General features: G+C 38.4%; 1 protein-coding gene and 1 pseudogene across 1 annotated transcript in view; both read left to right on the top strand.

Annotated features, from left to right (window-relative positions):
• Positions 1-27,480, top strand: part of TSPAN8 (tetraspanin 8) — a 220,382-nt gene that overhangs the window by 26,936 nt on the left and 165,966 nt on the right. The window lies entirely within an intron of this gene.
• On the top strand, positions 13,672-13,854 carry LOC112922254 (ATP synthase subunit ATP5MJ, mitochondrial pseudogene; annotated as a pseudogene).

Genomic DNA, 27,480 nt, shown 5'->3' with positions numbered 1-27,480 from the left:
TAAACCAATACAAATGTATTGTCTTATAATTCTGTAGGTCAGAAATCCCACTGGGCTAAAATCAAGGGGTCAGCAGGATTGCATTCCTTTTGGAGGCTCTAGGGAATAATCTATTTCCTTGCTTTTTCCAGCTTCCAGAGGCCACCTGTATTGTTTGGTTCCTTTCTCCATCTTCAGATCCTTCAGATCCTTCTCACTATTTCTTAAGGACCCTCATAGTTATGTTGGGCCCACATGGATAATCCAGGATAATCTTTAGAAAGTCTTTAACTTAATCACACCGGCAAGGTCCTTTTTGCCATGGAATGTAACAGTCACAGATTTTTGTTATTAGGATGTGAATATTTTTGGAGGGCTAGTATTTTGCCTACCACAGCCCACCCTCTGGCCCCCAAAAGATTCAGATCTGTCCTACATACATAATGCATTCTTCCAATCCCAACATCTCCCAAAGTCTCAACTAATTACAGCAGCAACTCTCAAAGTCCAGACAACCTCATCTAAATCTCACTAGTTCACAAGTCCCAGATCTCATAATCTAACCAGATACATTAAAGGCTCTGAGTGTAATTCGTCCTGAGGCACAATTCCTCTCCATCTGTGAACCTATGAAACTCAAGAAACAAGTTAGCTACTCCAAAAATACAGTGGTGGGATGGGCATGGGATAAAAGTTATAGACATTTCCATTCAAAAAGAGAGAAAATGGAAGGAAAAAGAAGTCACCAGTCCCAAGTAATTTTGAATCTAGGTGGGCAAACAACATTGTTTCAAGGTCTTTGGGTTTATGGCTCCCCCTTTGAAGCTGTCCATACTCTTCCATGAAGAGTAGTATGGGTTTGTATCTGAGTAGTTTTATCAGTCTGTTTACTGTTTGTAGAATTTTGGAAGTCTGACAGCCTTTCTCATTTGTTGTCTGTCTTTTTCAGTCCACACTAGTTCTGCTTTTATAAAATTTTTGAGTTTTGCGTGTGTCTTGTGTACATTTTGGGATTTATTCCATTAGACAAGAGGCCCTTCCATGGGTCTCTCCTAGATAATCCCATCCCATTGTTTTATTGAGATGGTCCGGGGAAATCTATGAGTAATGTATTTAATCTTTTAAGAGTCCTTTTTGTGATCAAAGGCTCTGGTCCTTTTGACCCTTCCAAGGCATATAGCACACATGTATTATAATTATTTGAGGTATGATCTGTATACAGTAAAATTCATGAATTTTAAGTAACCAATTTGATGGATTTTAACATGTTTATGGATCCTCGTAACCATCACCCAGATATGACTATAGAGCATTTCACCTCTAATATTTTTTTTGTATGACTTTTCTTTTTTTTTTGTATATTTTTTATTGGAATTCGATTTGCCAACATAAAGCATAACACCCAGTGTTCATCCTGTCAAGTGCCCCCCTCAGTGCCCGTCACCCAGTCACCCCATCCCCCTGCCCACCTCCCTTTCCACTACCCCTTGTTCATTTTGTCAATACCCTCAGCAGCTTCCCAGAGGTAATGACTATTCTGATCTCTCTCACTGTAGAGCTAGTTTGGAGCTAATATTTTCTGATGGTTTGGATGTGGGATGTGAGGGAAAGAGGGAAATCAAAGATGACCTCAATGTTTTTCTCCTGAACTACTAGATGTTGCTATTAATGGAGGTGGAGAGGATTCAGAAATGGGGACGTTAGAATATCAGGCACTCAATTTTGGACACATAAATCTTGAGATATATGCTAGATGTCCAAGTGGAAGTACTGAGTAAGCAATTGTTTATGTGCATTTGAAGTTTAGAACTAGTGACATAAATTTGGCCATCCTCAGCATTTTTATGGTCTTTAAAGCCCTAAAAGTTGAAATAATCAAGGTATATAGAGATATTGGAAGATGGAATGCTGCAATATTCCAAGTAAGTGTTAAAAGATCAGGAATTTGAGAGGAACCAGCAAAGCAGACCAAATAGGAGCAAACTGAGAAGAGGAAAACCAGTAGCATTGCTACACTGGAAGCCTTCTTAAAGTCCTATGTAGCATTATGACTACTCTAAATATTTAACATAAAAATCATTTTTATGGTTCTTTTTAAAAAAGATTTTATTATTTATTTACTTATTTATGAGACAGAGTGAGAGAGCACTATATATAGAGAGAGCAAGCATGAGTTGGGGGCAGAGGGAAAGGGAGAAGCAGATTCCTCACTGAGCAGGGAGCCCAATGTGGGGATCCATACCAGGACCCTGGAATCACGACCTGAACTGAAGGCAGACACTTAACTGACTGAACCATCCAGGTGCCCTCATTTTTATGGTTCTTCTATTTTTTATTTTTATTTTTTTTAATTTTATGATAGTCAGAGAGAGAGAGAGAGAGAGAGAGAGAGAGACAGAGAGAGAGGCAGAGACACAGGCAGAGGGAGAAGTAGGCTCCATGCACCGGGAGCCCGATGTGGGATTCGATCCCAGGTCTCCAGGATATCACCCTGGGCCAAAGGCAGGCGCTAAACCACTGCGCCACCCAGGGATCCCCATTTTTATGGTTCTTAAAAATCATATGAACAACTGCATTAGTAATATTTTCCAGAAATACAGGTAATGAACTGGTGGCTATTATAAGAGTGGACAAGAAATTGTATCACTAGTACTTTTGAATGACTAAGCACAGATTAATCAATATTCTTTTAAGCTGATTGCTTACTTTGGACTTTAATTTGATACTTGGGCTTTGTTGGTCCCTAAAACTGAGCTTCTCTCATAAGAAAATTGGCCTTGGGATAGGGTACCCAGGTGGCTCAGTCGGCTTAGCGTCCGACTCTTGATTTCAGCTCAGGACATGATCTCAGGGCTGTGAGATCAAGTCCGCAGTCAGGCTTCATGCTGCAGCATGAAGTCTGCTTGAGATTCCCTATCTCCCTCTCCCTCTGCCCCTCCCCTGACTTGCGTGCTTCTAAACAAACAAACAAACAAATAAATAAATAAAATCTTTAAAAAAAAGAAAAAGAAAATTAGCTTTGGTAAACTTCACAGGAAACAGATTATAGAAATAGAGACCAAGAAAAATATCTCGGGCAGCCCGGGTGGCTCAGCGGTTTAGTGCCACCTTCAGCCCAGGGCCTGATCCTGGAGACCTGGGAGCGAGTCTCACATCAGGCTCCCTGCGTGGAGCCTGCTTCTCCCTCTCTGCCTGTGTCTGTTCCTCTCTCTCTCTGTGTCTCTCATGAATAAATAAATGAATCTTAAAGAAATATCTCAAATCCATACAACATCAAATAGAGGTTGTTAAAAAGCCACACGATTCCAACTTTCAGAGAGTCAGGAGTTTCTCTTTAAATATCACCCTAAAAATTGGGCTTTAGCTGGAATAAGCTCAAAAGATGTGCTTGGATCAGCTAGGTCTAGACTAATTTCCACCTGGACATCCACTAACGGTCAGTCAAGTGATACCCAAGTTATTCAGAGTTTCTTCCAAGCAATGGTTGTTGACTCTGCTCGTATCATTGCGGACTTTGGTTTTCTAATGAGTGAATGACTCCTGGAACTAGGTAGCTACTATGAAATTCTTTTTGATGTGACAAATTGCAAGACCCTTATATTACTTATGATAACATTTATGAAACTTCTGAAATTCTCATTCACAAATGATGAGAATACCATGTGTGCTAGTCTGATACTGTCAAACTGCAAGTGGGAGATTATACACCATGTCATAGTCTCCATCTTAAACATTTTTCAGATTTTCCAGAACTGCTTAACACAGTGGTGCTATATGACCCTCATGCCTTTAGGGACGAAATTATAGAGAAAATTACTCTCAGCAGATTGCCTGATGACTTGTTAATGACGGCAATGTAACCTCTTCTAACGGAATATTTGTCAGCAGCATTTCAGGTGGCTGGTCATGTGCTATTGTGGTCTTAGTTACAGTTCTTTGTTGGGTTGGTTGACAAATGCTTGTCATTTTATTTTACGTATTATTATTTTTAAATATTTTATTTTTCTAGAGAAAGAAAGAGAAAGCTCTTGCATGAGCAGGGGGGTGGAGCAGAGGGAGAGGGAGAGAATCGTAAGAAGACTCTGTGCTGAGCATGGAACCATCATGGGGCTCGATCTCACCACCCTGAGATCATGCCCCGAGCAGAAGTTGGACGCTTAACCAACTGAGCCACCCAGGGACCCCTATTATTATTATTTTTTTAATGTTTGCAATTTTAAACTGGTTCTTGGGGGGTAGGTGAAAGAGAACATTAAATTCTCTGAAAGAGCTTTCCCTTCTGTTTTTAAATATGATTGGAAACCAACCTTTATTTATTGAAGAGAGTAAAGTGTGGCCAAATTTACAAAGATCTGATCAGTAAACTAATCAGCAGCAAATTTAGGTATGATTAACCAATAGGTGCCTTTCGTTTTGTACCTTTTTCTCCTTAGTTTTCAGCGTGAGTGTGTGTGTGTGTGTGGGGGGGGGGGCACATATGTATGTTTCCTAAAGTACTCTTTAGGAAATGTACCCTGGAAATGTAGAAAGTTGCTTTCATTTATGGAAATATTGAATGTCAAATAAGGAAAATGTGGGAACTCAAAATGCATTAAAAAACCCCACAACTCGTAGTGAATGATGATTAGATGAATTTTAAAACTTTTTAATATTGGAAATTCTAAGCATAGAAATATGGTTTTTTCCCCTTCAATACCCTAAGTTCTCCTAAATTTCATGCTGAAAGTGCAACACTTTTCAAAATTAAGATGTACAACTAAACTGGCGGTTGCTACCATGATTCTGACTGCCTTTGTAGGATGTTCCCGATGCTTTGGCATAACAGCAACTAAAAAAGCAATAATAACTTCATATTGTATTGTAAAACATTTAGTTCTGTTAAAAATATTTAAAAAGCTTATAATAAATACGGCATTTGTGTCTTTTTATTCATGTTCCATCTCTGCTGTATTGTACTTTAAAACATTATTTGGTTGATTTAATTTTATCAGTAGGAAGGCACTATTGACATTCTTTCCTTTCTTCAGGATTTTTTTTTTTTTTTTTTAGGATTTTTTTTTTTTTTTACATATTTTTACTTATATGAAGCATATGCACAGAGACTGTGGTCCATGTCTGCCTCCTTATTTAGTCCATTATGTTTATTAGACCTTGGTCACAAATATCTGGGTTTGAATCTTAGGTTTGACAATTGCAATAAACAAAGAAGATATTTAGAATATTTAATAATTTGGGACTCATGGTTACCAAGCAGTCTGTCTTTAAATCCTTCGGCTAGCCAGGTATTAGCCTTAGAGTTGCTGGATCATGGAGAGGTCCACGGGTCCAAAGGGAGGAGCTGGAGAATGGGGGAGGAGGGCAGTTGGTGGAACATGGGATGCTTTCTCAGTGAATCCTTGGGAGTATTTCAACATTTTAGTACCTGAAAAGAATGTACCATTGTGTGCTCACTGAACACTAGCTCTGTCTATAAATTTAATTTCACTTTCCTCATTGTAAAATAAGCAAAAAATACCTACACACAGAGGCTCTGCCTGCCTTATCGAGTTTTTGTGAGATTCAAATAAAATGTTTGTAAAATACTGACAATAGCTTTAGGTCAAGCACCATTGAAAGTGCTGTAATCACTGCAGCATACAATTCTCACAAGAATCTTATGAGGTGAGCATTCTTATTCCTGTTAGAACAACTCCATGAGCCAACATGTTTACAATCCACATTTTACAGAAGGAGAAACTGAATTCAGAGATTGGGTAATATGCCTAAAATCACATCACTGGGTAATTCCTGGATGGAGAGAGGATTCAAACACTGCTCCTCATTAAAAATATGAAAGTAAAACTTACTGATAATAAAAATCAGTTTCATAGATCACACACCTGATAGAGTGGTATGAAACTTGTAGATTTGTATTCCAACCATAAATTATTGTAGTCCTTTTTCAGACGGCTAACTAATACATACACTCTATCACCCTGGTCAAAATTTGGCAAAGGGAATTGAGAGAACATAGGAGGTAAAAGCACAATTAGAACTATGTTAAGTTGGGAAAATTTGTTCAAACACAGAGTTTAGTTTGGAGCTCAGTGTTACATTGGCAAGAAACTCAGTCTCTCAAAATGAGGTTTTCAATTTCTTTATTAATAAACACACCATGAGACATGGTCTTGCCTAAGTGGCAGATAGGGTAAAAATGTTCAAACATCATACTTAATGGAGAAACCTTGGAAGCCTTCCCTTTAAGGTCAGTAACAAACAGGGATGCTTGCTGTGACCCTTTCTGTTCAACAAAGAACTGGATGTCCTGGTCAATGAAATATGAGGAATAAAAGAAATAAGGGATAAGACCATAAGGGAAGAGACAAAACTGTCAGTATATGTAGAGGATTTACTTATTTACACAGAAAACCTAAGAGAATCAACAGACAAGCTTTTAGGGCTGAAAAGAAAAAAAAGTTCAGTGTGGTTGCGTGAGAACAAATCAATAAATAACAATCAATGGAATTCTTTTACACCAATACACATTAGAAAATGTAATAGAACATAATATGATACTTACAATAACCAGAAGGAAATCTGTAAGGATCTAGGAATTGACTTAAAAAGGCAAAAGTTATTACGGAGAACATTTTAAAACATTATTGAAGGATACAAAAGTAGATCTGACTAGGAAGAAATATCATACTTGTGGAAGGGAGATTTAACATCATAAGGATGTAAATCCTTCACCAATTAAAATATACATTTAATGAAGCTAAAAGAAGGAACCCAACAGAAGTAAAATGGGCATGACAAATCCGCACATACCTAAAACAGTTCTTTTTTTTTTTTTTTAAAGATCTTATTTATTTATTCATGAAAGACAGAGAGAGGCAGAGACACAGGCAGAGGGAGAAACAGGCTCCATGCAGGGAGCTGATGCGGGACTCGATCCCGGGACCCTGGGATCACGCCCTGAGCCAAAGGCAGACGCTCAACCCCTGAGCCACCCTGGGGGCCCCTAAAACAATTCTTAAAAAGAAAAGTGATGTGGGGAAATATCTTACCAAATACTAAGATATGTTATCTAGCTATAGTAATCTGATATTGATACTAAAGATTCCAAGAATAGAAAAGACTCTAAAATAAATCCACGTGTATATGGGAACTTGGTGAATCGTTGGTAGATAATTGGGGAAAGTGGTTTATTTGATAAATGAAAGATTATTTGATAAACAGTATTGTGAAAATTGGCAAAATATTTGAAGAAAAAACAGGCCCAAAACTTATCACCACAAAATAATGCAAAAATAATCTCCCATTGGAATAGACATCTAAAAGTAAAAAGACAAAACTCCAAAGCTTTTATAAAAAAGATTGGAGAATATCTTTGTAACAATAGAATGGGAAAGTATTTCTTAAATTAGGTTAAAAAAAAAAAAGCACAAACCATAAAGAAAAAAATTACTGCCATGGATGACATCAAAATGAAAGATTTCTGCTCTGTGCAGGATACAATAGACAGAATAGAAGATATTTGGGATGTGAGGAACCAATAAAGGATTAAGCTATAAAATCCTACAAACTAACAATACAGAGCCAGGCAATCCAATGGAAGAATGATCAAAGACTCTACAGAGACAAATCACAGAGGGGGCAAACCAAAATAACTAAAAAAGCACACGAAAAGAAGCTCAGATTGAATAATTGAAAAGTGAAACTTTACACGAGAATGTCAACAGTTAGAAAGTTAGATAATATGTAGTCTTGCCAAAATGGCTGAGGTACTAACTAAGTGCTCCTCCATGTGGCTTCTCTCCAGCAGAACCACTGGTCTTTCCCACATGCCCCTCGGAGCTCGGAGAGAAAGGAGCAGAGGCTATAGGGTCAGATAAGGGCTGTGTCCTAAGTAGTGGAGGGTGTGTGTACAGGACTCCACCTTCCAGGCAGTCACAGGGCTGAGATCCCAGGGGGTGGAGAAATAGATTTTACCTCGTGGCAGAGCACGGAGTCTGCATCACTGATGAGTTTGGGAGAAGGGAGATGATGTTGCATATTTGAAAACTAGTTGCTCATTCATTTTTTTAAATTATGCTTTTTTCCCATTAAAAAATACTTTTATTCAAATCTCAGGGGCTGGAGTATTTCTTAGAGTAGTTGTTTCACAGGAGGGAGACCCTTCCTGAATCTGTCTTGGATCTTTTTTGCCCTTAGATGTAAGTGATAATGTGAATGCACACAGAGCCCCTGGGTCACAGTGTTTGTCTTTAAAACCGATCTGGAGCATTTAGTGTTGTAGAGAGGTCTGTTTCTAAATGTTTTTCACTTTGTGCATTTTCTCTTGTTTCCCACCTCCCACCCTCTAGTCTAGTTTGAACATACTAGTTCTCCTTTCCTAAAGTCTTCAAATTCAGGAATTTCGTCAGTGAATGTCCAGCTTTGTTTCTTTCCACATAAATTTGACCTGGCGCTCATTAACCCATTTGGGCTAAAAAAATAAGCCTTTTCAGCTAAAGGAAAACTTATTTTATAATGATTAGTGATTTTTGTCTTATCTTCATATGGTCTATTTCTCTACAGAATCCCTATTATAAGTAAATTGTATCTCTTGGATTTGTTCTCCTTATCTCTTGTTTTTTGCATTTTTAAAACAAATTTACTGATTCAATTTTTCTCTAGTAATCTCTTACAAAATGTGTCTTTATGATAATAGTGATTTTGAATAGATCAATATTTGCACCCTTTAGATTATTCCTCTTTCATAGATATAGCATATTTTAAATTTTTTCTTAGAATACAGTTGAAAGATTTTGTAATGCTTTCTCCATTTCTTTCAGTAAGTCTATTTATTTTATTTTTAAAAAATATTTATTTGAGAGAGAGAATGAGCAGTGGGGAGGGGCAAAGGAGAGAGAGGGAGAGAGAGAACGAGAGAGAGAGAGAGAGAGAGAGAGAGAGAAACAGACTCCTTGCTGAGCAAGGAGCCCGACACGGGGCTCCATCCCAGGACCCTGAGATCATGACCTGAGCTGAAGCCAGAAGTTTAACCAGCTGAGCCACCAAGGTGTTCCTCAGTAAGTTGTTTAAAGGGAAATTTTTATCTAGTGCTTCAGGTTCCTCGTCCTCTTTAAAACTGCTAAGTAATGTTGTAAGTTGAGTGATCTTTCTCTTTTTGCAGATTCCCACGCTGGGGATGTAGGAGTTGATGCTTCCCCAGCATTCAGAGTTATGCATTTTATAGATTCTGTAGATTGTCATTCAAATCTTTCAGATCCTAAAAACCTAATAGCAAAACATTTGTTGCCATGGGCCAAGGAAGGGTGGGTGTGGCTCCTTCTCTCTTTCAGGAGTTCCAGTGCTGTCTCTTCATAAAGGTTTTTCCCGGTTGACCCTTAAATCTGAAGTGACCTACCCTGATTTTCCTTTTTCAAGGGTTGGCAACAAAACTATGGCCCACAGGCTAACTCTGGCCTGCTGCCTACTTTTCAAAGTGAAATTTAGCGGAAACACAGCCACACCCACTCACTTATGTATTGCCTATATTCATTTTTGTGCTGTAGTATCAGAGTGGAGGAGGAGTTGCATTAGAGGCCATGTGGCCTGCAAAGCCCTTTCCAGAAAAAATTTGCTGACTCCTGCTCTACCTCATCATCCTATTTATTTCCTTTGTGCCATGTATCATACCTATAGTTGTCTTATGTATTTCTTTGGCTATTTATTATCATATCACCACAAGGAGGAAAGCTCCATGGGGCCCTTAATCTGCCTTGTTCATCTCTGTACCTCCAGTAACCTGGTACAGTATTTGGAATGTAATTAACACATAATGTTTGCTGAATATATAAATTAATTAGATAGATATTAAAATGTTACATCATTCTACTTATTTCACTGAGAATTTGAGGAGCAGGATGGGGAGAATTAAGTGTATTTTGGTATTTTGGCCCTGTTAACATATTAAATTGGAGGTAGGTGACAAAAATATTTAGGATCTGAAACACAGATTTTGAAAGGAAGGTTGGGCTAGAACAGCCTAAAAGATAGGAGGAAACTAGGAGTGCTCAAAGCCCAAGGGCAGGAGGAGTTCAAGGGCAGGGAGTAAACAATTTCATCAAATGCAATAGAGAGGCATCAAACAAGATTTGAAAATTATCCTCTGGGTTTAGCAACAGAGACCTTTTGACGTTGGCTAGGGTTGTTTCAGTGGAATGGTTGGGGCTGTATTAGTTTGCTAGGGTTGCTATAACAAAGTACTACAAACTTGGTGACTCCAAATGACAGAAATTTATCCTCTCACTGAAAAGCAAAAAATCAGACGTCTAGAGGCTAGAAGTCTGAAATCAAGGTGTCGGCAGGGCCACACAGACTCTAGGGGAGGGTCCTTCTTTGCGTCTTTCTAGCTTTCGATGGTTGCCAACAATCCTTGGTGTTCCTTGGCTTGTTGTTGCATGACTCCAGTCTCTGCTTCCACCCTCACAAGGTGATGTTTTTTAGATGTGTCTCAGTTTCATTGTGTCTTCACATGACTTTCTTATAAGGTTGCCAGTTACTGGGTTTAAGGGCCCATCCTAATCCAATATTACCTTGTATTATCTTGATTTCATCCTCAAAGGCCTCATCTCCCAGTAAGGTCACATTCACAGGTACTGGGGTTAGGATTTCAACATGTTTGAGGAGCACAATTAAACTGGCGACAGGTGCAGATGTCAGATTGCAGTGTGTTGAGAAATGAACGTTGCAAGAAAGTAAAGACAATGAGTAAAATCTTCAGAACACTTGGTGGTGAAGAGAAGAGAAGCAGAGCAGTAGTTAGAGAGACCCAAGGTTTAGAAAGATGTTCAGATGGCCCAGGGAAAGATTCACTAGAGAGGGGAAACTAAAAGATATGGAGGAAGGAAAATGTGAACATAATGAGGAGGAGGAGAAAGAAGAGGTAGAGACTGTTGCTTCTGCCCCAATATCCATTCTCCCTCGCTTTGCTTCCCTTCAGTTTTAGCTGGGTTCATAATTGTCCATATGAAGAGTACATTTCCTAACTTCCTTTGTGGCTGGGTGGGCCTTGTGATTAGATTCTGGCCAACGGGAGAAAGGTTGATGCCTTGTGTGTTGACTGGAATGTCTACACATTGGCTGGAGCTTCAGTGGTTATCTTGGACCATGGGGTGGAAGCCATGTGCTGAGAGTAATGAAGACACATGTTTAAAAAGGAGCCACCTCTCTGATGACTGTGGAAGTATTATAATAGCCCTGGTTTGCTTAGGTAGAGTCTTACATAAGCAAAAGAGAAATAAAGGTCTGTTGTGCGTAAGCCACTATCATTTTGTGTTTTCCTGCACTTTCTGCTGAACTTAATTGTGACAAACATAGATAGATCTAGGGTGTGATGTATCAATTGGGCTCTTTTCAGGCAGAGGGTAACCTAATTCATTGAGGCAGGAGGGGAGGATGGTATAATGGTTGTGGATGTGGATGCACTGGTGAGTAGATGGTGGAAAGTTTGGAGAGTTGGTGTCTGAAGGCTTTGGTTTTCTCCGTAAAATAAGTGTATAATTACTTTGTTGAGACTAACGGAAACGTTTTTAGTAGAGCAGGTTTGAGTTGGATGGTGATGATTTAAAAGAAGTCATTATGTCAGAGAGCTGACAAGTAAGGGTTCGGGGGGGACACTGAGGTTAGAAACTACATAATTACAAGGATCAAGTGAATTCCTCTTGTTAAGTGGATGGACGAATGTTCATAGCAGAGGTATGCATGATTGGACTTTTGCTTTATGGGAATAAAGAAGGGACCGGGGCAGGGGTCAGGGGCTTTGCAGAAACACCTGAACCACTTTCTATTTGGCAGTTCCCAACCAGCAGATGGACTGCACGAATGTCCCGAGATGAACAGTACAGACCTCACTCCAGCTGTAAGAGGAACCTGTTTGGAAGGTCTGGTCCTTGGGGAAAGCTCCTGAACTCAAGGGCACAGTGTGTGGGGAGGTGCGTAGATGCCACTTGTGAACATGTTGAGAGGTGAAGAAATGTCCTAACATTTCACAGGCCATACTGGAATCACCATCTTGAAGACAAAGGGACATAGATCAGTCTGGGCAGCTGACTTACCGCTGCTCCACATTCTACTGACTCTGCTCAGAGAGATGAGGACCGTTGTATGATTGCACGACACAGGGAGAGAGTGTGGCAAGCCCTGCTTTTAAACCTAAAGAATATTTGTTAGACCAGTAGTTTGTCTCAGATCTATCACTGTCCTGAAAAGTATATCGTTCAGAGGGAAAAGTCAGTACTTCAACAAATAGTGATATCAGCGTCCTGAAATTTGTTACTGATTTTAGAACTTGACAGTTTTCAAGATACGCTCTGAACATATATGTTATCTCATTGGATCTACAGACAACGTTGTAAGGTGGGTTTTCATTGTGACTACTTACCTTACAAATGAGGACGTTGAGGCTCAGAGAGGTTGATGATTTTTCCAGGACATGCAACCAGCAAACATTAGAATCAAGTTTTGACTCCAGGGCCCCAAAGGGGGGCATTTCACAGTGTCCATCCTTAATTTGATGATTACTCACAACAAGTAATTAGTCTGGACAGCTCCACTGTGAAATAGGCAAGGTTTTCATTTTCCATAAAGGTTCTCCAGGAGTCTGAGGCTTTTTCAAATTATTATTTAAAACTTCAATTTGTGGTTTGTGGTTGTTAGTTCAAGGCAACATATCCACCTAAAATGGAACCTCTCTCCTCTTGAATTTGCTTTATTTTCTAAAGCCTATAAATCTCAAACTCCTGAAGATTGTACTTGGAGGCACTGTTGAATGAATAAAATATATCACGTTCATGTTGGCCTCTAGAGGTCACAAATGCAACAGAATCTTGTTCCCTTCTCTTCTCTGTTTTTGACAGCCCACAAACCACTATGGTTCTGATGCATGTGTGTGGTCACCGTAATTCTTATGATTGCATTACAAGAATAAGCTTGCTTACAAATATGTCCAGAACTTTACTTTTTGTATTAGCATTTTCTGAGTATTCATAGAATAGGAAAAAAACAATAGAAAGGACTTTTTTTTGGGGGTCTCTGCAAAGTTTTTTTTTTTTTTTAATGCAGAAAGTGAGGTCATATTATTCTGAGAAGACCCATTGGGATGATTTGCTATCACTTTTGGAATCTGGGTAAATCAATGTACCAATGACAAATAACACACTTATTTTAGAGGCCTAGGCAATAAAAATTTTTGAAAAATAATTCACTTGTGTATAAAAATAAATGAGAAAGTATTGTCAGCTGTTTACATGAAATAGTTAAAACTTAAAATTTAAATTGGCTTAAATATTATGGCAACATTTTAAGAAGCAATAAAGTTGGTGGTCAGTAATGCTTTTTAGTATTTGAATTTTATGGCATTTTCCTAATAAAAATCTCTGCCACTTACTGGTCATTTATAACCTGCTGGGCATCGTGCTAAATATTCTTTAAGCTTATTATCCCATTTATTTTCATGACAACCCTATGCAGACCTTTTGTTGAATTTAAAAATTAATGCCTTTTATTTGCTTGTTTCTTTCCTAGAAAATGTTTCAAACCGTTCCCACTATATATTAATTTGGAGAAAATAAGCACAGCTATTTAAAATTTCAAGTGACTGCTTTTTTTTCCCGAGTGGTTGGCAGTGGGTGTCGCCACAGCCTGAGCTGAGGGTCTTGTGCTGAGATGCTTCAAAGCCTTATTAAAAATATTTGGATCCCCATGAAGCCCTACTACACCCAAGCTTACCAGGAGATCTGGCTGGGAATGGGGTGGATGAGTGTTGTCATTTATAAAATCAGGAGTGCTGATTAAAGAAGTAAAGCTTTGGAAGCTTCGAGTCCTGGCCCTGCTCATGGCCATCATTAACCAGCTCAGGGCACACATCAGGTGGAAGGTCAGTCTGGCTGTAGGTGTTGGCCTGCTCTGTTAGCCGGGAACACGGAGCTCTGCTGCACACTTGTAGGCAAGCTGTATCCTTGTAGTGTGAATAAATGTGACTGTGAGGTGCAAAAAAATTTTTTTTAAATAAAATTTCAAGGGACTACACAAAATGAAAATATTTGTCAGCCAAGTACGCATGTTCCCATTGAGAGACAACTATGGAAACAAAAGGAATTCCAGGTAATCTATAAAATATACAGTGATTATTGCTGTATCACTACCTAATCTTTGTCGGCGTTTCTTGGAGATGACTTCATAAAGTCACTTCTCAATATACTGTAGGCTCTGAATTACAACCATGAACGGCTAGTATGTAGCTGTGGCTCCGACCAGGAAACAATATTGAACGTTACTCATGACGTTAGTTTTACAGAGGAAGAGGCAATACTCAATGGGATGGACGCCTGGCCTCAGGACAGCTGTCCTCTCCCTTCTGAGCTGGCTCTGCAGCGTGGGAAGAGCATGGCTGGGCTTTGGGGGGACACATGGCTGGGCTTAAATTCTGACTCTGGGCAAAATATTTATCTCCTCTGAGCCATATTTCTCTGCATGGAAGGGGATAATTCTATGTCCTTGGTTTGAAACCACTGGCATGGTGACTGCACGGCCATCCTTCATCCTCTTTACCTTTCTCTGACAGGCAGTCGTTGACTCCTTAGCGTGTAGGAAAGAAGGAAGGAAGCAGGGGTGAGATGGAGTCTTCCCTGCTCTCCATTAGCTTCAGTGTTTCCTCTCTGGCAGGCGGGTTCTATTACTGCTCTGCAGTCCCTACTGTTTATTTGGATGGTTGGAAGAGGAAGGGGAGCACGGTGACTGCAGCCAGGCATCTGGATCAGTTGGCAAGAGCAGCTTGGAATAACATACCCTATGAATCAGGGATTTTGCACATCACGCCCTAGGGGTCAGAGAGCAATTCCTCAAATACAAAGGACAGTAAAAGAGAAATACCATTTGTAAAGTGGGTAATACAGGATCCGGGTTGTGAGAACAGGTTCCAAAGCCAGGCCACCTGGCTTGAAATTCTACCTCTGCCACTTGCCAGATCTAGAACCCTTCGCACATTACTTTACCTTTCTGTGCCTCAGTTTCTCATTCCTCAATGTGATAATTATTAGAGCCCTTACCTGATGTGAAGTTTCCATGACTTAATATGTAAAGCAGTAGAGCGGAGCCTAAAATGTCAGCCCTGCCAGGTGTTTACTGCTGTTATTAATGATTACAAAATAAAACAATGCCAGCTTGGCTGCCTACATTAAGAAAGTGGAAATTAGGCTTGTTAAAAAATGTAATTAATATGGGTTGTTTCCCTCCACACCTTAAATTTTGATCCTGGTGTGTGGGTGTGAATAACTGAAAACAATGCACAGTTGAAACCAGCGTGTAAGTTCCAGGAGATGAAATAGAGCAGAACCATCATATTTATGGTTTTCACACCAAACCTAAAATGAAACCAGGTTTGCTTTATACTGGCACCTGCTTTGTTTGGTTTGGTTTTAAAGAGTAGGTGGTCTCTAAAAGACAGTGTGCCCTTTGCTAAGTGTTTCAAAATGTCTGATGAGGATTCAACATTTGAACTAAGACTAGGCCAGGTGATTTCCATTATAAAAAGTAAGCTTGATTTGTAAAATGCAGTTAGAACCTCTGAAAAAGAGCACTAAATCTTTCTGAATCTAGTATCATAAAGATACAATGATATGATGTATCGTCATTTGTCTTTTCTTCTTTTTCTGTCTTTTCTTTTTTCCCACTGCTGGCTAACTTAGGAAAAAAAGCTTGAAAAGTAGAGGAAGACCTGACTTTAGATTGCCTTTAATTGCTTGTGGGTAGATAACTTTCCTTGCATCTGGATGAATTTTCTTTTTCTTTTGTACTTTTTTTTTTTTGAGAGAGAGAGGGAGAGAGAGAGAGAATTTCCAAGCAGGCCTGGTGTGGGGCTCAATCTTACGACCATTAGATCATGACCTGAGCCAAAATCAAGAGTCAGACGCTTCACTGATTGAGCCACTTGGATGCCCCTGGGTGGATTTTCATATCTATAGTTACCTCAACCTCAACACAATTAGGAAACATTCTCTCTCAAGACTCATTTACGGGGCTCCTCGAGTTCCGTTAAGAGCACATCGTTCACCCAGTCCATCCTCGATACCTTTGAGTCATTGTTTTGATCATAGACTCTTGTTAAATCTACATCTGGAGAAACTGTGAAGCCTCTTTCATTCCCAGAGCCAGCCTCATCCTCTGTCACTCTTCACCTTACAGCTTAGCTTGGCCATGTTGGGTTTTAGGCACTTTTATGGTTTTGGGTCTTAAATATAAAATTTTCCAATAAGATTGCTTTAAGGTATTAGTTACTTATAGGATCTCAGTTTAGATTGATTAGAGAACTCAGCATTTCCTTCTAGCAGCCCAGGAGATCTTCTCTTCATTTCCTGAGCAAGTGTGTGTCCTAGAACATGGGAGATGCTCCATGAATGTTTGTTGATTTAATGCATGAGGCCCCCAAAGGGTGCCAATTTACTAATGTGCCAAAATGGCTTCGCATAAGGTGGTTTCAATTATGAAGTAGTTCTGAGAAACAAAATGTAAACATAATTTAATTGAATTAATGGCTAGGAGAGATTCTAGTTTCAAAAGTATACATAGCTTAGGAAATCTAAGATTGGAAGAAAAGTATTAGTGAAGACTAAGTTTTTCTAATACCCAGAGGGATTAATTGATTAGATCTGCAATCAGGTATTTTTTTTTTTTTTTATGGAATAGGAATAAGAGCCAATTCCCCTCCAGGTACACTCCCCTGGGGGAAACAAAACAAAACAAAACAAAACAAAACAAACAAAATGAAAGGCAGGAATGGCCAGCTGTCCCTTGGAGACTTTTGCTCCATCCTTCATAGTGTGGAGCTATTTCTAGGAGCTAGCTATGCAGACAGCCCTTCCAGGTGTTGGTGGTGCTATGTCATTAGTTCCCACAGTGGATAATAGGGCATGTGAGTTACTTTACCCCTGGACTAAAGAGGTTAAGAAGTGGTATACCTTCTCTATTCTGTCTTTCTCCATTCACCAGCTTTCGTCGGAGGACTACAAGACTTCTAGCAAATGGCAGAGAAACAAGGTGGAAAGAGCCTTTGCTAAATTAAGATTGGTTCAGTAGAGGCTAGGGTGTTTAATAGTGAACCCAGATTCACCAGAAGACCACAAAGGAATTGAAATAAAGAAGTGAATTACTCACAGGTCTTGAAGAGGTCCTCAGCAAGCCTCAAGGGTCTTGAGAGGAGGTAAAGGCAGGGTACTGGTAGACGGAGCAGCAGCACTTGAACACGTTTTTACGAGGGTCTGTGGGTGGAATGCTTTGGGATTCACAGGCTAAGGCCTTTTCTAGCAAAAAGAGTAGAGGAGAGTGCATATCCTAAGGTGGTTGGGGAAATCATGTCAGGAGCTTAACATTTTACATGTAACTCTGTGGGCTGTTATCTAGGGCATGCACTGGAGGGAGAGGCAAATGTCATCTTAAGTTCTCTGCAGGCCACTTAGCCACACAAAATTGTTGTTGAGGCAACCATGATATGGAGTGGTTTAGCTAAACTTTCAGTAATCATCAAATGGAGGAAAACCACCTTAACACTAGGAATATATGCAATGGATTCTTACTTGAACATGAGATAGACATTTATTAGGTTAAATCAACAGAATTTTGGGGTGTATTTGTTATAGCTGCTAGTATTTCTCTAGTACATTGTCCTACTCCCACGTGTGCATTTGTTAACTCTGTAGTAATAGTGCATGTCCTGCATGGGCTGGCAACGTGTCAGTCCATCGGAGAAGGACAATCATCATATGGTTTCACTCATACGTGAAATATAAGACATAGTCAAAGGAATTATAAGGGAAAGGAGGGGAACCGAGTGGGGAAAATTAGAGAGGGAGACAAACCATGAGAGACTCTCGGAAACAAAGGGTTACAGAAGGGGATGTGGGTGGGAGGAGGGGGAGACTGGGTGACAGGCACTGAAGAGGGCACTTGATGGGATGAACACTGGGTGTTATACTATACGTTGGCAAACTGAAATTAAATAAATAAAAAAAAAAGAACGGTAGTGTGGATGGTAAATCTTTTGACTTGATTGCTAGTTGCTTTTTTTTTTTTTTCTTTTTTTGAATAACAAACTCCACTGAAGAATTTTCAGGGCAAGCTTTGACTTTACAAAGTTTCCTAACAGTTTTACCTCATATTCCCCAAGGCAAAAATGACCAGCCCCTCTTTTACGCTTATAAAGACATTTTCTATAGTAACTGCAACCTGGTATTGCTCTAAGTTGCTTGTACATCTGTCTCTCTCTACCATAAACTCTCTGAAATAGGCACCATGGCAAATGCATCTTTTTTATCTCAACAGTATAGAAATTTAGCAGGGACAAGACTTGACTTCTGCTCTGAAGGTGCTATCTTTCACCTACTACTGAGTGAGGAATGGATGTTTCAATTGTTAGCTGTGTGTGTTACCTTCTCTCCCTAAACGAAGATGGCTAAAGCAGATGATGAATTGTATCAAGAGGAAAAATGTCTGAAATGAGATCAGGATAATAAAATAATAAAAGTAAAATTATGTCAAAATCTTGCCCATATGCAAATCTGAAAAGAATCATATTTTAAAACACAATGGCTGCTACTGTTTCGAGAGATGGATTCATAAATGAGAGAAGGTGAGAAGGACACTCATATATTTGAAAAAAACTGGTATCACACTGTATGTTAACTCCCAATATTTTATTTTTTCTTAGTATTTTTAGAGAGGAAGCATGATAAAATAGATTGTGAGTCTTTATTCTAAAATGGATTGCCTATATATTACTGGGTAAGTTACTGGTCATTTAACTTTTCTGAGCATGAAACTTTCTTATCTATGAAATGGAATGTTGGATCAGACGTTCTAATTTCATGGTTTAATTACTCATTTTGAATGCAGGATGGTTAAAGAATATGATGTTCACTTAAAATGTTTTGCCTAGGAATTATTTTACTTGAATATATTTTTTGAGAGATTTATGATATAGTATTTGTAATCACATTAATCTTGTGTCTTACTTTCTTGTTTTTTAATTACTTTTTAAATAATGTAATTTATTTTACTTATTTTGACTTAAAATTACTTACTTTGATCTGATTTAAATATATATAAAAAAATAAGAAAAAAGCTTATTACTATAGTCCTTCACCAAAAGAAAGAAACCTCTATTCATATCTTGTTATAGATTCTTTCAGTATTTTGATTATATATATTCAATTGTTCTGCATATAAATATATTACTTTTATTACCTTCTTTCTTTTTGATTTTAACATTATCTTTTTTTATAATAAATTTATTTTTTATTGGTGTTCAATTTACCAACATACAGAATAACACCCAGTGCTCATCCCGTCAAGTGCCCCCCTCAGTGCCCGTCACCCATTCACCGCCACCCCCCGCCCTCCTCCCCTTCCACCACCCCTAGTTCGTTTCCCAGAGTTAGGAGTCTTTATGTTCTGTCTCCCTTTCTGATATTTCCCACACATTTCTAACATTATCTTTAGAACATTTTTTTTTGTCATTGATTTGATACTCCTTTGTATGGAAGATCCAGAGTTCATTTAACTCTTTCCCTGAGATTAGTTTAGTTATTTAGTTATTTGCACATTTTCAGTTAGAAAAAAAAAGCTATTCTAAAGAGATACCATTCTCCTTAGGCTCTGTTTATAAAAACTGACCATGAAATATTGTGAAGTGCATTTCAAGTAGAAAGGACTAAAATTCCACATTCTTAGGTTAGTTTTCTATGTATGAGAAGTCAGGTTGACATTTATCATCATCTATAACTTACGTTTTACTCTTAATTAAAAATGCCTTAATTACTAGTAAAGCAAAATAAACTGGAAAAGTCAAATAACATGAAAGCACCTTTTACAGATCAGGAAGTGTTTCTAGGAACCTTCTTAAAAAACGATTAGAAGAGCTTATGCCTTATTCTTTTAAGAAATTATTTATTGAGGGGTGCCTGGTGACTCAGTGGGTTAAGGGTCTGCCTTTTGGCACAGGTCTTGATTTCGGGTTCCTGGGATGGCCTCCTCTCTGCTCAGCGGAGAGTCTGTTTCTCCTTCTTCCTCTCTCTGCTTGTGCTCTTTCTCTCTCAAATAAATAAATAAATAAATAAATAAATAAAATCTTTAAAAAAAGGAAATTATTAACTGAAGTGGCACTGAGTTAAAGTAACAAATGCATTTTTGAACTTTTCTTTCAAAGGCATATCATCATATTTAGTCCCTATTATCTTTTTGTTTCTCACTAAATAATGAAGGACAATGATGGATAGAAAGAATCATTTGAAAAAAGTTGCTTCACATTCATAGAATTTCCTGCAAATGAAGATTTCATTATTTGGATTAAAAAAAAAACCTTACACATTTCCAAATATTGTTCTGAAAAAAATTTATCCTGAGTGAAAAGTTATTACTACACATTATTTAAAGAGGTTGAGCACTCTGTGGGGCCAGTGGCATGGTGTGCTGAAAAGGCATGATCCTAGAACTTGGAAAACCTTTTTATCTTGGTTTTGTAACTGCTTAGCTCTTTGACTTTTGTTTTTCTTATTTATTTTTTATTATTTTTTAAAGATTTTATTTATTCACTCATGAGAGACACACACACACAGAGAGAGGCAGAGACACAGGCAGAGGGAGAAGCAGGCTCCATGCAGGGAGCCCAACGCGAGACTCGATCCCGGAACTCTAGAATCATGCCCCGGGCCTAAGGCAGGCACTTAACCGCTGAGCCACCAAGGGATCCCCTGCTTAGCTGTTTGATTGTGAGTCAGTAAACCCCCTTGTGCTTCAGGTTCCATACTAGTAAGTGAAAGGATTTGGGAGCATCACCACTCAATTCACTTTCAGCTCTAAAATTTTATGGATCTCTGTTTCTCTTTTTCTAAGGTGAGGAAACAGAAACAGGCTGTATCAGAGAAAAATAGATTATGATTCATGATGCGCTGATTGCAACAATGGCCCTAATTCTTCAGCGTCCATACCCATTAAATGTGACCTTGAATTTCTCCTCATCAGAAAGTAGAGTCTAGTTCCCTACTCTTTAAACCTTTGTTGATCTTATAATTTGCTTTGGCTGATAGAATTTGCAGAAGTGAAGCTCACAGTTCTGAGCCAGGCTTCACTAGGTCTTGTGAGCTCTCACTCTCCCTCACTAAGTCTTACCACTGCCTTGAGAATTAGCCTGTTGAAGGATGAGAGATCACACAGAACAGTGCTTGGGTCAGCCCAGCTGTCACAGCCTAAGACCTGACCACAAGAGCAGGAGTGAGTCTAGCTGTGACCAGATGAACCACCCAATCACCAGCAGAATCCTGCACTAAATAACTGCTTATCATTTAAAGCCATTGAGTGATATCATTGTTTGTTACACAGCATCATTGTGGCAAATAGATAGCTGGTACATAATCCTCTAGGGCTTTTTCATATATCTTGCATTTTTCCTTACTCTTGAGATTTCAAGCAGGGGTATCATTTTCTCCTACCACTCCAGCATCTCACCCAAAGGCATTTGGTCCTGGAAGTATTTTGCATGATTTTTATGATTGAAGTCATCATTTCTTCCCTCTCGGTCACACCAGAGCTATTCCTTATGTGTTTCATATCTTGGTAAATATAGTATCAAAACTCTCTCAGGTTTCTCCCAACCAGAAACAATCTTGGACACATCTCTAATACTTCTTTTTCTTCTCCATTGTCTCCTCTCCCCCTTCTCATTGTTGCTATCTTAGCTTTAGCCTTAGCATCTTGCTTCGGAAAAGTTGCATCAACTTTCTAACTGATTGCTCTTCACATATCAACTCTCTCATGAGCCAAACCGGGGGAGCCTGGGGCAAACAAGGGCACATGCTGAACTTTCCAAAGAAAAATCTATCATTGTTGGAAACCCAATTGAATTTTCAAAAGTACACAAAATCAGCTATATATACAGTACAGGATCCAGGTCAATAGTTTTATTGAATCTGCTATAATAATAATAAAAGAAAAAATCCTTAAAATCTCAGCAGTACAGAAAAGAAAAAACAACCATGGCTGTATCTAAATAATTTGCTTTGCTAAAATATTGTTTCTTTGGGGGAACTTTAATACTTGCTGGAAAATTTAATGAACAAATTCATTAATCATGGCATTGAAATGCTATTTTTTAAAAAATAAAAGTTTTTGTTTATCTTTCCACTGCCTGGCACATACAGACATACTCAGCAAATATTTGTTGTTGTTTTGCTTCATTTTAATCATTAGTGCTTATCTGCTTGAATTTCACAAGGGTGGTAGATTTCACATTGTTGCATTGAATGCCATACTTAGGTTCCGTAAATATTTTCACATACCAATGTGTGCAATCAAGGCAGGAGATATTTAAACTGACACATGGTTTTTCTTCAATCAGGACTAGAAACAGTCACTTTATTTTGTGGCTTTCTGAAAAGTACACTTCTGTGTGTGAACATCAGCCTCTGTTTTCAAAGAGTGGAATAGCTACAAAATGAAAACAGGGTCTGTGGTTGTGAAGACAGATGCTGGGCTTACAGTAAAAGTAAATAGGATTTTGTGGCTGGCACCTGATTTTTGGTGAAGATCAAAAGAATGGAAAGAAAATCTACTCACTGCTGAAAAAAGGAATCTGGGGTCTTTTGAATTGTCATTAAAGCGTTGACCAGATGAAGTAGATTTGCTGGGAAAGAGTCCTCTACTGTAGTGCAGGGGTTCCCAAATCTGCAAAGTCACGAGGCCTACCTGGAGAGTGCTCAATAAAAGCAACAGATTCCTCAGCTTGACCCTTGAGTGTGGCCCAGTCATCTGCATGCTCTGAGAGCCGACCAGGTGATTTCAATAGTCAGGCATATTTGGGCCTGAGTGTAGGATCGGTAACTATATTCTATTTTTTGCAGGACAGTGATGTTTTCCCAGTGCTAATTTTCTGAAGTCTCCAGATAATTTTTTTTGAAGAAAAAAAGACATTATAATACTACTTTTCCCAAAAGCTACGTAAGAAAAAGGATTTTTTTTTTCTCCCCTGAAACTGACTTTTCTAGGGGAAAGGGTTGGGGGTTGTTAAGAAACTATATAGACCTCTGTTGTGAAATCTAAAAATGTCAAGGTCACAGAAACAAAGTGTGGAATGGTGGTCACTATGGTCTGAGAGTGAGGGAAATAGGGAGATGTTAGTCAAGAATACAAGCTTCTAGGTATAAGAAGAGAAAGTTCTGGAGATCTAATGTATAGCATGGTGGCTATAGTTAATAACATCTACTTGAATTTTGCTAAGACAGTAGATTTTAAATGTCCTTACTACATACACACAAAGAGTAATGATGTGAGGTGATGGATATGTTAATTAGCTTGACAATGTATACCTATATTAAATTTTTATTTGTCAATCATACCTCACTAAAGATGGTAAAAACATTTAAAAAAGCTAAGCTAAAAAAAAGGGAAATAATGTAGATCATGTCTGCTTATGACAAGTTTTGATTGTAAACTTTTAAAACCGAATTTCTCTATTTAACCAGAGGAAAAAAGTCATTTATTTTGCATGATTATAATTCTTACTTCCTTTTTTATTTTGCCATCTGGGCATCTTATGATAGGGGATATTGTGAAAATACCTTTAAAAAAACATTATGCTTTTTGTCTCATAAGGCTTATTTGCAGTGCCATGTTGTCTATTTTGTTTTGAAAGTTAAAAGCTCCCCTTATAGCCAGTAAGTTATCAACTGTGACAGTTGACTGCAAAAAGAGAGAGTTCTTACAAAAGAAAGGAAGATATGAATCCTTTCTGGGAATGGTTATTCTGAAAACAAGTTCTAAAAACTCAAGAATTTCTCTAGGGACGATGGGTTGATGATGGGTTGGATTTTGTCAAAACATTGGCTGCCTTTGTTAAAAAAAAAAAAAAATCAACTGCCCAAGGTTTAGCTACAACCACTGAGAACAGTCAAGAATCAACCAAAAGGCAACCTACCTGTCCTGATAAAGCTGAAATGTTAATACGCATGTGACTGGGAGTACACTCAAAAGCCCTAGTTCTTCAATATGCCTGTTTCTACTTGGAGCACTTTTTAAAGGAGCAAACATCTCCAGAGCCACAGCCTAGGTTTCATGCATCTTTTGATGATGTTTTGAACCAAGAATAAATTCCCAGTAGACAATTCAGTGGGTAAGTCAAGGATAAAAGAGATTGATGTTGAGTATGAAATAAAGTTAAGTTTACTTATTCAGCAAATGCTTCTCTACTGGCAAGTTACTCTGTACCACACCAGGAGGTGTGAAACTCTATGTATTTGCTATTACGAATGATCCAGAATAGTTTCGTGGTCCTTTGAAATTAATTTTTATTCATTTAGTCGACAGATTTGAATACCCAGTGTGTGCTGGGGATACAGGAAGAGCTAGTTCCTTGCCCTCATCAACCTTTTGGTTTAGATAAACTCATGGCAAAATCTGACCTGTCACCTGTTTTGTAAATAAAGTTTTATTGGGAGACAGCCACAGTTCATTTGTTTACATATTGATCAGGGTTGCTTTCACAGTTACAATGACAGAGTGAGCAGTAGTAACAGACTGAATGGCTTTTGCCCAAAATGCTTTCTGACCTTTTACAGAAAAAAGATTGCTCACCCTGGCCTAGGTTCTTTCTGAAGCAGTAAATCTAAGACAGAGAAGGTAAAGACACAAATACGTCAATTCCATATATTAAAAAAAAAAACCCAACCACAATTTTATACATATAATGGATACTGAAAAATCTTTTAACTGGATAGAAAATATCTTTTGTTGGCTGGCTCAAACGGTTATGACACCACATTAACAACCCAAGACCATGTACTCGATCCTTACATGAGAGATGATTTTCCCTTTAGTTATTACAATCTAGTGTCTAGTCTAAAATATTGATGCCCATGGCAAAATCATGGTGTTGGTTAGAAGGGTAACAGGTTGAAAACATGTGATTTAACTTTTAACATGGCAAAATAACTTGAAGCATATCCCTTTTTGGTGATGGGCTCATAGTGCCTTTGTGTGTTAAGCTTAGAAAGAAGTGTTAGGGAGGAGGAATGGGAGATGGGAAAGAGACAGCAACCAAAATGGCAGCACCTTGAGTCTTTCTGTTCAGTGGGAGTGGCTGATGTCACAACCAGATCACTATCCACTTGGGAGATGTTTTAGTCCAAAAAAGTCAAGAGTCTCATCTTGTCAGATAAAACTAAGGGACGGGGCATAGTGCCACCGCCATGCCACTGAACTGCTAGATTATCTCCAGTATTGCCCCCGAGTGAGAAAACGGACAATGCTTAATTTCACTGAATCATCAAATAATGCAGATTCTTTTTTATTTTTGTTTATTTAATTTTTTAAAAAGATTTTATTTACTTATTTATTCATGACAGACACAGAGAGAGACAGAGAGAGAGGCAGAGACACAGGTAGAGGGAGAAGCAGGTTCCCTGTGGGGAATCTGATGCAGCACTCGACCCCTGGACCCCGGGATCATGACCTGAGTCGAGGCAGATGCTCAACCACTGAACCACCCAGGTGCTCCTCTTTTTAAAAATTAAATTAGTGTTACTTGTTCATGATTTGATTTATAATATCAAGCTTGTTGAATCATATAAATTGTCTGGTTTTCAACAAATAGGGGTGACCAATTCAAGCAAATGACTTCACTTGATCCAGGAAAAGTTGAGTCAAATCCCAGTAAGAGGTCTAGAGAAGAGAAATACCATCTTAGTAGAGTAAATTTACTTAAAATTATGAAGCTTTGTGAATTAGGCAAACTATCTGGTTTCAGGACTTTGGCCTTCAATCTGGGCATCAGGAGCTCATTGCTGTTTCACTGTGAGTTTCCTGCCTTTGCTTTGTTTTGAAAGTTTATTTTTTAAAACATAATCAAACTTTTCAGTTGACTAAATATATAGCTCTGTTCATTTTCTTCTACTTAAAAAAGGAACTGTGATTTTAGGAAATTCCTTTTTTTTTTCTTAGAAAAATATCTCCATAATAAAATGGTTGTTGAGAAGTGCAAATATATACTGATGCTATAAATACAAAAAGAGGTTTTCTCCCTCTTCTTATAAGCTTATTCTTATTGGTGGTTCTTTCTAGTTCTTAGGTCCTTCAACTCTCTGTCCAAGATGGTTGGGTGGACAGCTAGCGTTGCCCCAACTTCCCATCCCTCCTGGGATTGGGGGAAGAACATTTTCTCCAACGCTCTTTCCCTTCTTTTATAAAGTCTAGATTATTATAATACATAACTAGGTTTCTCATGAGGAAACAACACAATGCATGTAAAACACCCAAGTGTCTAGCATATAATAAGTGTTAAATAGATATTAATTATTATGATTCAAAGTTCAGAATAAAGCATGGCAAATATTTCCCTACCCAAGCAGTGATTGTAAATTGAAAGCATGTGCCCTTTGCCAGAAGTCAGAGTTTGTAGGTTTAAATCTCAATATGGGATTCTAAATGTTTAATTGAGAGAATCCTTTCTTTTTTTTCTTTCATTTTTTCCCCTCTGGTATAAATTTTACTTTATTTTAATTTAAATTCAATTAATTAACATACAGTGTATTATTAGTTTTACAGGTGGAGTTTAGTGATTCCTCAGTTATATATAACATGTAGTACTCATTACATCATATGCCCTCCTTAATGCCCATCACCTTGTTACCACAAGCCCTCCCCACTTCCCCTCCAGTGACCCTCAGTTTGTTTCCTATAGTTGAGTCTTTTATGATTTGTCTTCCTCTCTGATTTCATTTTATTTTATTTTTCCCTCCCTTCCCCTATGCTCCTCTGTTTTGTTTCTTAAATTCCACATATGAGGGAGATCATATGATAGTTGTCTTTCTCTGATTGACTTGTATCGCTCAGCATAATACCCTCTAGTCCCATCCACATCATTACAAATGGTAATATTTCATTTTCTGATGGCTGAATAATATTCCTTTGTGTGTGTGTGTGTGTGTGACCACATCTTTATCCATTCATCTGTCTATGGACATTTGGGTTTTCCATAGTTTGGCTATTGTGGACATCGCTGCTGTAAACACTGGGGTGCAGGTGCCCCTTTGGGTCACTATGTTTGTATCTTTAGGGTAACTACTTCGTAATGCAATCGTGGGGTCATAGGTTAGCTCTATTTTTGACTTTTTGAGGAACCTCCACACCGTTTTCCAGAGTCAGCCTTTTTTTCTGAGCAGGAATAATTTCTTTTGAAGTCCCAGGTCCCTTGAGTGTTATGGGATAGGCTTTGTCTTGTCAGGGCTGAGCAGAGAGGAGGTAGACAGGCCTCATCTTCTCCGGAAAGGAGACAGTCATTTAGAGGTTCTAACTATCCAGTAGTTTTACATTATGCCTAGGACCTAGGCAACAGACATGGTAATAAAGACCAGAAGAGGCTAGGGATGGCTATTGCAGGGAGTGGATGTTGTGAATATAGTGTGAATCAGAATGGATATGTCATAAAGGGGATAT

The sequence above is a fragment of the Vulpes vulpes genome, chromosome 16, assembly GCF_048418805.1.
Source record: "Vulpes vulpes isolate BD-2025 chromosome 16, VulVul3, whole genome shotgun sequence".
Classification (NCBI taxonomy): Eukaryota; Metazoa; Chordata; class Mammalia; order Carnivora; family Canidae; genus Vulpes; species Vulpes vulpes.
This window is presented reverse-complemented; position numbering and strand designations above follow the sequence as displayed.